At 39.6% G+C, this 10,407-nt stretch overlaps 1 long non-coding RNA gene across 1 annotated transcript; it reads right to left on the reverse strand.

The window, feature by feature from the left end:
* Window positions 1–1,234: 1,234 nt before the first annotated feature.
* LOC120433133 lies at window positions 1,235–9,834 on the reverse strand. Its single transcript, XR_005608344.1, has 3 exons — window positions 9,425–9,834; window positions 3,487–3,666; window positions 1,235–2,725 (listed from the first exon to the last, which is right to left on the reverse strand). It is a non-coding gene; the product is annotated as an uncharacterized LOC120433133 (long non-coding RNA).
* Window positions 9,835–10,407: the final 573 nt, after the last annotated feature.

Here is a 10,407-nt window from a genome sequence, read left to right on the forward strand (position 1 = left end):
AACCCTTCTCTTCTCTTCTCTTCTCTTCTCTTCTCTTCTCTCGGTCAGTGCTAATTAAGCATATTAGCTTGTAATGTAACTCTATTGATGGTGACAAGATTAGCCTGCTACAGTGACAAGTGATATTCTAGCTAGACTTTGATAAATATATAATCCTTTTAGCTGATTCTGAAATGACTAACACTGTCTGCTGAGTAATTCATCTCCCAGTATTGGCTCACATGCATATACTGATTGAAATTACATATTTAATAACCATATCTTTAACTGTAATTCTGCAGCCTAATTATTATGAACAGATCTCTGAATATGCTAATTTAATCCTGCCTCCTCCCTTAGTCACGTTCCTGCAGCCTACCTCTACTCTTCCTCTTCATCTATGAGCTTTACTTACAAGTTCTCTTGCTCACTGAAGGGAGACACAGTGCCAAAGATGTGCTTTGTTAGGCCTAAAACAAACACATGTCTAGAGGCTAGTTGGGAAAAATGTGTGTTCCCTGACCAATTGGTAATTATTTGCTTGAGGTTGCTGGCTATTGCTTTGGTCTTTAGTAAAGCATAGTTGTCTGTGGTTGGTTGCCTGCAGTTTGCATGGAAGAAGCCAGCTCATCTGCAAACACTTGCTAACTATTAACTGTGCGGCAGGGAAACTTGAAAAAGCTGAACGCAAGTGCAAAATGATGAATGTTTGCCTGCGAATTAAAAGTTGTGCCTCACCACTGCAGCTAACACGTTTCAGCAGACACATTTCTGCATTATCTGATATCCCCATGTTTGTGTTGTTCCTGCATCATCACAACAGTGTTGGTCCAGGATGTCACGTTCAGGTGTGTAGAAAATAGAGACAGAGGACCAAATGCCGGACTCGCAGGCTGGCTTGGAATATACAAGGTTTTTATTACTGCAGCTGAGAGAAATAAACACAAATGACTGAGTTAAACAGGGAACACACACAAGGAGTTGACGACGACGTGACAAGGAACAGAGATAAACTTAGGGCTAAAATAGGCAACATAATGAGAGGATTGGAAACAGGTGAAAAAACAGCTGAAACAAATCTGACTAATTAAGGAAAGAAGGGAAGTAACGCTAAACATAACGCCCATGGGAGAAAAGACTGTCACAATAAAACAGGAAACAGAAACGGGAAAACAAAACAATGACAACTAGATCAAAACTCAAAACACTGTCTAAGCAAACAAGCAAAATATAATTTATTATATTGTGTAAGTTAATAAAGAAAACACTGGGAATGCTTTGTTCCAGAAGAGAGTTTTATATAAACAAGGGTATTTTTTCTTCCACACATTATTTTTCAGTTGCAATGTTTATCCAGGCCAAACATTATGATGATGATGCAGGAACAACACCAACACAGGATATCAGATAGACTATCTATTTCCGGTCACTGTCTGTTTTCAGTGCAGCACTGTATGCTTCTTTGGGACCAATTTTGCCTTGTGATTGCCAGGAACCTCCAGCAACCATTCACTATTTACATTTTTCCTTAGTGACCTGTGGTTACCATGAGGTCATTGACTAGTCTGTAGGCCTAGGTTACTGGGACTTTATCAATCTATTTCACCTACTTTCAAAGCACGATGATAAATAGTGCTTCTTTTGCAGTATTGCTGTCTTGCATTATTGCTAAAGTTGACATGCTGAATCAGTCAAACTCAACACACCAATACATAATGTCAGCTTTCTTTGTTCTCAGTCTTTATTTGAAGCAAAACATTTCAACTCACTTCTATTTCTGGAAATGAGAATTCTTTGGCAATATCTAATATCTAGCTGTATTCCGATGAAAATGCAGAAGCAGTAGGTAAGGACAAGAATTTTTGGGACCTGAAAGTTTTTAGTTTCCCAGTAGTAGAGATCAGTGGCTTTTCAGCCTGTGTTGGCTGCACGCAAGTAAAAAAAGAGCAAAACGGAGATGCACTAGCTGAAGCTGCAAAAGAAAAATGTTGTCACCAGTGTACGTTGTCTCTTAATTGGATCCTCACTGGAATCTCCACAGGTGTACCCGCGTCAAGGTCATCAAATGGCAGCTGAGACTGAGCACCATCAGAAACCGATACATAAATAATTTCACAAGTTTTGCAATGGCTGATCTACAGTTTTCACAAAAAGTCTATTTGCACAAAAATTCAAAGGATTGTTTTTTTTGTGCGTGTGTTTTTGAAGTCCAAGAGAAGCATGCCATGTTGTGAAAGGGGAACCTCGGGTTTATCGAGGCTGGTGGGACTTATCTGACAAGGGTCTAAGAGTGTGAGTCAAACAGCACAAATACCTTTTACATTACCTAAGCGCATGTCACGGTGCTTAGCATCAGCATAATAACATCAATGGTTGTACTTTAGGTCCCTAAAGATTTATTTGTCACACAAAAAATTTTAAGCTTTCATGTTTCAGATGTTAGATGCGTTCAAGCCATTTGCAAATGTGTTGCTGCAGCAGTTGATTTAAATAGCGACTGATCTAAGCTGTAGAGCTTTGGATGAGTTTGTTTTGGATTACTGTGGACAGGAACAATGCTATGTAGCTAGAAACAACAAACCCCAAGACTTGGACAGTCTGCTTGTGATTTTTCTGAACAGCAGCGCTCATCAAAACACTTGCTGTTTGGAGACGATCTGTTGTGACTAAGACTGTTCCTGTGATTAATTAGAATCCTGCTTCACATGGTTGCTATAACACTGCATCCTCTGTCACGTTTTTATTTCTACAAGGAAGAAAAGAAGAAATAATTAGTGATTTTAGTGCATGTTCAGGAAGCACATACATTACCAGTGTCACACACAGCCAGAGCTGATGATATACGATGCCATAAACCTGTAAATTAAGCATGCCACACATACCTTGCACATTCTTGAGGCCAGTTTTAACTTTCCATTTCCCTATATAGTGACAGTGCTATACTTAACCACATACAGGTGTGTTTTTGGCACGAGCCGCGAGCTGGCAGGTGTGTTTTCTGCTACAATGTGATAATGACTATCATTACACCCCAGGTAAGAGCAGGCTTGTTAGCAGCAGGCCGAGACGGAGACAAGAGGAAAGCAATAATGCCTTTATCAGGATGTGAGAGCACAACTGGCATTTCTGCACCTTAATCACACACAGAGTCATAACACATACTTATGCAGAGGTACACACACAGCAAAGCAGTACGGAAGAGATACACAAACAGAAACACACATAAATTAGGACCTTGCTGATTTAAATTTAGCTCCAAATGAACCCTTCAGAGGTATCACTGCTGAAAATAAAATGATACCCGTTATTTTCCTGCAGGAGGAGAGTGCAAATTAGTGTTTTATAATATAACATAATGATGAAATGCAGACCTTACGCTTCTCAATCACGCAGACTTTTAGAAAACTCTTTTACAAAAAATAAAATTTTTAATGAATGCTGCAAAAGTCATGTTTTTACGTTAAACTTTGATGCATAGTTATATTTCATATGTTTAGATGGGCTCACCTCAGAGTTATCTGAGCTCCTTTTCCCCCACACATCACTGCACAAAGTCACACTCACGCAGATCCAATCCAGGTCACTGTACTTAGAAAGCAAATGGGTATTCTCTCAGGCCTGCTCTCTGTTTCTGCACTTCACCATATGGGGTAAATCCATCACAGCTTTTCACTGCCTCCTTGGGTGCTTTAAACAGAAAGAAGCAGATGTGTGCAAATGTGCACATGCATTGGCAAAACACACATTTTGAATGATGATACTCGTGAGGGCTTAACTGGCTATCTTAACCTCTTAAACTGAGTAAATGCTCACTTTGACCCTGAATTCTAAGTCTGCGTGTAGGCTTTATTATAAGTCTAAAAGGTTTCCTTGGTTTTCTATGACTGAAGGAAACTTTAAGTACTTCAGAAACACTGCTGCACACATACATGTGTTCGAGACCTGTTGTTCTGAGTCAGTCTGGGGCAAGCTCCAAAGAAAGCATTTTCCTCTAAGTGATTTTTCAAAATGCCAAGGATCTAGGTACAAAACAAAGCATATTTCAGCACCAACTGCACCAGTGATAAGAGGATGAATGTTTTTCTAATCACCCACAGCATATAGTAATGTTGATCATAGTTATACTGATTTCATCAGGATGGGCTTGAACGTTTGAAGTGGGCGACTTTTTAGATTCTTAGCAGCTTGTTTTGTAGCCGTAGTGCTTTCAGAGTTGGCATGTGGTGAAATGGTAATGCATCTGTAATACTTTATGTGACAAGTTAATGTTTTTTTTTCGTCCATGTACTTTCATTATACTCTGTCTTTTCTTCACTTCTCATTCCGACTGCTTGCAAGTTAATTTGTGCTGTAGTGCATTGTGCAGGTTAGTGTGGGTGTGTGTCTTAGACAGCAATGCACCAGATGTTATTTTATAGGACAGGAGAGGCGGCTCTCTCATGGCTAGTTGTTGCAGCCTTGGTGATTACAATGTAACTGTGTCTGAGGCCACACCAGCCAAACACAGTCTCATGTACAGACCGGGGGAAACCACTCCAAATACAGCATCCTTAGTGTGTTTCGATTAATGGCTTTATTAATGTCTAACAAATATGTTTCTGTGGTTTAGTGGTTAATGTATTACATGTAGAACATCATCGGTTTGATTCCAGGAGGAATCACAAACTCAGCCTGAGGGGATAATAAGGTAGTTTACTCTTAGTGCCAGTCCCAAGTCTGGATAAATGGGAGGGTTTCATCCGGTGTAAAATATGTGCCGAATTCTTTGCAATTAGTTTTTAACTCTCACAGTTTCCAATAAGGCACTGTTTATAAGTATGTTGTAACAAATGGATTCCTCTGTGGCAAATAAATGAATTATTCATGCATAAAACCCATGGGCAGTTATAAATTTACTAATTTTGGTTCAGTATAATTATACAGAACATTTAGCCACACTTGTTTTTTTCAAGGACTCTGGTATCTGACAGATATGCAGAGGTGTCAATGGCGGGCATCACTTTAGTCAATAAATACATATACCTGTGAAAGACCGGTTGCTGTTCCATTTAAACACACCAGATATGTGTCCTTTTTCAATCTCCAAGTGTGGAGGTGTGTGTGTCAATAGAAAAGATAATATTCTACTATCTAAACACTAATCTAACAGGTAGATTTTATTTGTTGGTCTTTAAAACTGAACTGCTATAATTCTGAATCCCATAGAGCCATGGCTGACCCACCAAGAAACTGCCACTGAAGCACACCTTGTACTTATCACTTTCAGAATGTCAGTATTTGACACCATGGGATGTGAATATGTTATAATTAACTCTATAATTGAGAATATTATAGTACTATGCAAAAGTCTAGAGCCACTCTTTATTCCTTAAGGTTTTTGCTTCCAGTAAGCCATACTTACTCTTGAGCTCCAAACTTTCTGAAAATCTTTCAAAGATTTTCCAGTCCAGTCCTTGTACTTGACATTTTCAGAGTTTTTTTTTGTTTTGTTATTAAGCCACTAAACACTGACCTATGACCCATCCCAGCATAAAAAAAGGGATGAACCAATGTGTCTACACATAACAGACAACTTAGTAAAGAATCTATATTAAAATATACACTTTGTACATACATGCAAATCATACATAAACACTTTGTTACTAACCACCTCTCACAGGGACATATCTATTTCTTTAGCTGAATCTACAAAATTGCCGAAGATAACACAGTCTGACAGCCATAAAATGTTATTTCTGCTGATTCCCAAAGAGCTATAAGCCAAAAACTTGGCATTGCTACATTTTTGGCCACTGTCAGGCCTATAGTAAGTCATGTCTTTAAGAAACAGGAAAAAAAATCCAGCACCAGCTTTTTAAAAGAACTAAGAGTTGTGTATGGCAGATTAGGTGAGCCGTCTAGTGTTCACCAAAGCTTCATCATAATTGGTGTCAGTGGAAGGGTGGCTGTCAAAAAGACATTCTTAAAAAAGGAAAACGGGGGAAAAAAAGGCAACAGGCTTTATAACAGCGAGTGTCACCAGTTATCTGTAAAACACAGTGGAAGCTCTGTCATGGTTTGGAGTTACATTTCAGCCTGTGGTGTTGAGAATCTTATGCAATTATGAAGAGAGAAAAGTACCAGGCGATTTTGATCCTATCCTGAGTGTGGACAGACAGAAACAAGCAAAGGCGGACCTAGGAATCGTTGTGGAACAGTTCGTAGATTTTGCAACCTATGGGTTGAACAACAAAGCTGATTTAGCTGCAAATCTGGATTCAGAGCACATCCCAAGTGAGGCTTCCCAAGACATAGTACTGGGAAATGATGGTTTCTTGGGAGTCTGAGACATCTCTTGAAGAAAACTAAACTGACGAAAAAACAAAGCCAACCTAGCCAGACGATAGGTTCATCTACACCAAGTTCTTATGGTCGGTCCAAACATCCAAAGGTTGCTTGGCCCCCTTCAGCCAGTGCCCCCATTCTTCCTCAGGCTTCGGTTACCTACATCATAGTTAAGCTTGGAAGAAGGAAAGAAAGAAAAGAGCACTGACACAGCATTGCCCTACAATGACATCAGAATCATCAATTTCAACAATAAACTGAAGGCTTGGGTCAGGCTGAACAAGTACAGGAGCAGAGGCGAATTTCTCCTTGAGACACTTAAAGGCTGCTTCTGCCGACCAAAGGACAATTTAAGTGAGTTTAAATAGAATTTTACTTCAATGAACCTCTCGTAGAAATGAGCAAACGCTGAGAACCTTTGGGGTGTTTTTTTGCACACGTAAGGACTGGGCTTCGATTTTCTCTGCATCGGTCTTCAGCTGCTCACCTTTCAGACCATAAGCAAACAATATATGTAATTCTTATTTTACAGCCGTTACACAACTTGTTTTCAACCAGACTCTGAAGCGCTCTTCTGATTTGCTGCTCGTATCCCTCCGGGTACATGGACAAAAATCAAAATGTCATCCAGTCTCCAGTAGTCCATGCATCGATGGAAAGTTTTGCCCTTTTTCTCTAAAAAGAAAAATCCTGCTCCTACTGAAAACAAAGATGGCTGAATTATATCTATACCAAACAACTCTCTCATGTATGTTTCTGTGGCATCCCTTTCAGTGTTTGACAGCTTAAATAAGGGGCTACCTGGAAGGGGTGCACTGGCTAACAGTATTATGCAACAATCATAGGATCACTGTGGGGTCAGAAGTTTATCATCTTTAAATGCTGATACTTTCATTTTAATTAAAGTTTATGTGATAAGCCTAAACCTCACAGACTGAAGCAGAATTTACATGAAAGGAATTTAGGACGTTTCTTTGTTTTTTATCAGCTTCATGCAACCACGAAGACTAGTCGATGGATTTATGTCAAAGCATGTCTGGCCTCTATTGGGAAAACTAGCCAATTATTTTCACTGATGCAGCAAAGTCACCAATTTGTCTCACTCTCTCTGTCTCTTTAGTATTTCTGCATCGCAGGGAATCAGTTTGTGTTTCACTGGAGTCCAAGTTATTTACACAAACAGGCATAAACACTTAAGATCAGGGATGAATCTGATTTAGTGCTTGAGCCAGCCAGCTGTTTGGCATCTGATGTCACGGAAAATTCTCTCAGTGGTTCGTTTGTTCGACAAATCTAAATTATTATTATTGTGTTGCCTAATAATCAAGGGGATCAAGTTTTGCTTATGGCTGCTATTCATAATCTCTAAAGGCAACATCGTCCCCAGATGTCTGACACTGAACGCTAGACACTCGTTCATGTTTTCGTGTAACACAAATACACAGACAGACAGGGCGAATGCACGAACACAGACACGTGTGCCCATACACACTCTTCTTGTCTTCATCCTGCTTTATCTCTCTTGTTCTCTTTAACACGCGCACGGACGCAAAAATCGTTGTTTCTCACAGTCTAGTCTGGCTGTTGTTTGATTTACTGGGTGACCTCTGACCCCAGCTGGGCTGAGCTGGATGGACTCTCGGCCCTGCTGCAGCTCCAACTGGTTCGTCTCCAACATGACCCTACCAGACCTGCGTGCATGTGTGTGCCTGTTTGAATGCCTACACACACATCTTCATTTGTTTTTCACGTCACTCCGTGGTTCCAAAACCTGCAACATTTACATGCAGTTCCTTTCTTGAGTTCTGTATATTTTTAAAAAACTGATGTACTACATATTTGTTGAAATTACTGCTTGTTTATATGTCTCAAATCTGCACCTGTGCTGCCTGTAAATAACAGCTAAACTAAATAAAGTCGTCTTCATGTGCGACTTCTCATTCAATGAAAACCTCCTGTCAGCAGTGCACCCACAATACCAGTGTTTTAGAAACTGCTAAGTGACCTTTTGGTGTTATTCATTTCCTGTTTTTGTGAAGCCTAAATTAATTAAAGATGGCAACAGTAATTCGACTCAGTCTGACCTTTGCCTGTGAAAATACTCACACAAGAGGCTGAGAGCATAACAGTGGGGAGAGATCTGTTCATTAAACCACTCCAGGGCCAAATAAAAAGTATTCTAAACCAGTTCATTCAGTTAAACAACAGATAATTCATTTTAAAACCAGAAAACTGAAGAAAATGACTTCATTTTGGCTGTGGTCCACGTTGGCACTTTAGCCCGATTCCTTTTCATACTGTTTCGAAACATTTAACGTGTCCGTTAGAAAAATCTTATTCATTTAGAAACATATCTTTTGAAGAGGCTCACTGTTTAGTTGCCCTCAACATGACCTTCACTATAATGTAGCTAGCGCTAAGCTATACGCACTATATGAATTAGAGCCTGGAGAACTTGAAAAGAAGAGCGTGGGGAGACATCTTATATCTACCTAGACTCTGAGTAATATCTAACTCTGTAGTAAACAAATCTGTCAGCGCTTGTCTGAACACATAAATCCACACATGTATTTTTTTCTTTATGCTTCTTTGATGGCGCTTCTTTAAATCATAGATGTGGTATTTTTTAAACATAAGTCTCATCTTTGAAGGCAGCTCATAGCTTGGCGTTTTTGAACAGATGTGGGATTCCCGCTGCTCTCTCCTTCTCATGCATCTTGAACTAATAAGGTCACTGTGGATTACAGCTTCTTAAAGGAACAGTTTGACATCGTGAAAATACACTTATTCACTTTCTTGCTTGATGTTAGGGGTGGAAAATAACTCCATTTTAATATGAACTCTCATATAATAGCTGAAAACAGGACCAAGAGTGGAAGTTGAGAAACAGCTAGTCAGGCTCTGTTCAAGAAAAAAAAACCCCAGGAAAACAACAACAAAAAAAACCCTCTGAATTTTGTTGTTTAGAGACAAAGTCCAGACAGGAAATGATTCTGACTGCGAGTGAGAAAATTCAAAATTACTTTTTACTTAGCTAAGCATTATAATCCTACTCAAATAGGTTAATAGCGAGCTAGTTGCATCATAAAAATACACCAATTAGCCATAATATTATAACTACCTGTTTAATATTGTGTTGGTCGCCCTATTGCTGCTGCTGATCCATCGAGGCATGGACTCCACCAGACCCCTGAAGGTGAGCTGTGGTATCTGGCACCAAGGTGTTAGCAACAGCTCCTTGAAGTCCTAAAAGCTGAGAGGTGAGGCCTCTCATTTTAGTCAGCTAAATGCATTGCCATTGTTTCAGTCCTTGCTTCTGTAATGCATGACAGCTTCTGCTTTGTCTCTGTGAGATTTAAAGGGCTGTAAAGTGGCTTCTAATATGTTCAGAGACAGCCAGGTCAGTGCTTTTAATGGTTTCTAGCCTTTATTAGAAGCTGTGGGAGGGACTTCTTGCCTTCTGTTAGGAAACAACACAAGGGCAAGTATTCTCCACACATAGTCTGACAGCAGTTTATGAACTAGTTATGACATTTTATCCCACTGGTTTGTTCAATAGTCACTAAATGTAATTCACTCATTTGTTTTCATGGGCGCCGTTTGTAGTGCTTCTGAAGGGACCTGAGAAGGTTAAACTGTTTTTGCGCTTTTTTTCAATAAACATTTCATGCATTCACAAAAAATGCTTTCAACTGGAATACAAGAAGTGCTGCTATCAAAAAAAGGGAAATTAATATCCATGCACAGAAACAAAGAGGTGGCATTTTGTTCCTCTTTCATGCTCTGCAGTGAGACGGGCAGCAGTCATTTCATTTAAGATATCGTTGTAGAAGAAAAAAATATAAAGATCTGAATGACTCACTGTCTGATAGTTTCATAAATAGTGAATGTTTAGAGCATTTGTTTTCCTTATTGCAGTCTAACCGTGACTCCCTTCAAAAGAATTGCATGGCATACTTCCTATGCTCAGCCCACCTGTCAAGCTGCTCTGTTATAGCACGCTAGTAACACCCTTCCTAAGCTTACGGTGTTATTGGGTTCGCTATTTTCCTCGTTGTGCAACACACTAAAGCCCTCAATCTGTTGTTTTCTTTAAGCCCGTTG

The sequence above is a fragment of the Oreochromis aureus genome, linkage group 15 (genome assembly GCF_013358895.1).
Source record: "Oreochromis aureus strain Israel breed Guangdong linkage group 15, ZZ_aureus, whole genome shotgun sequence".
Lineage (NCBI taxonomy): Eukaryota > Metazoa > Chordata > Actinopteri > Cichliformes > Cichlidae > Oreochromis > Oreochromis aureus.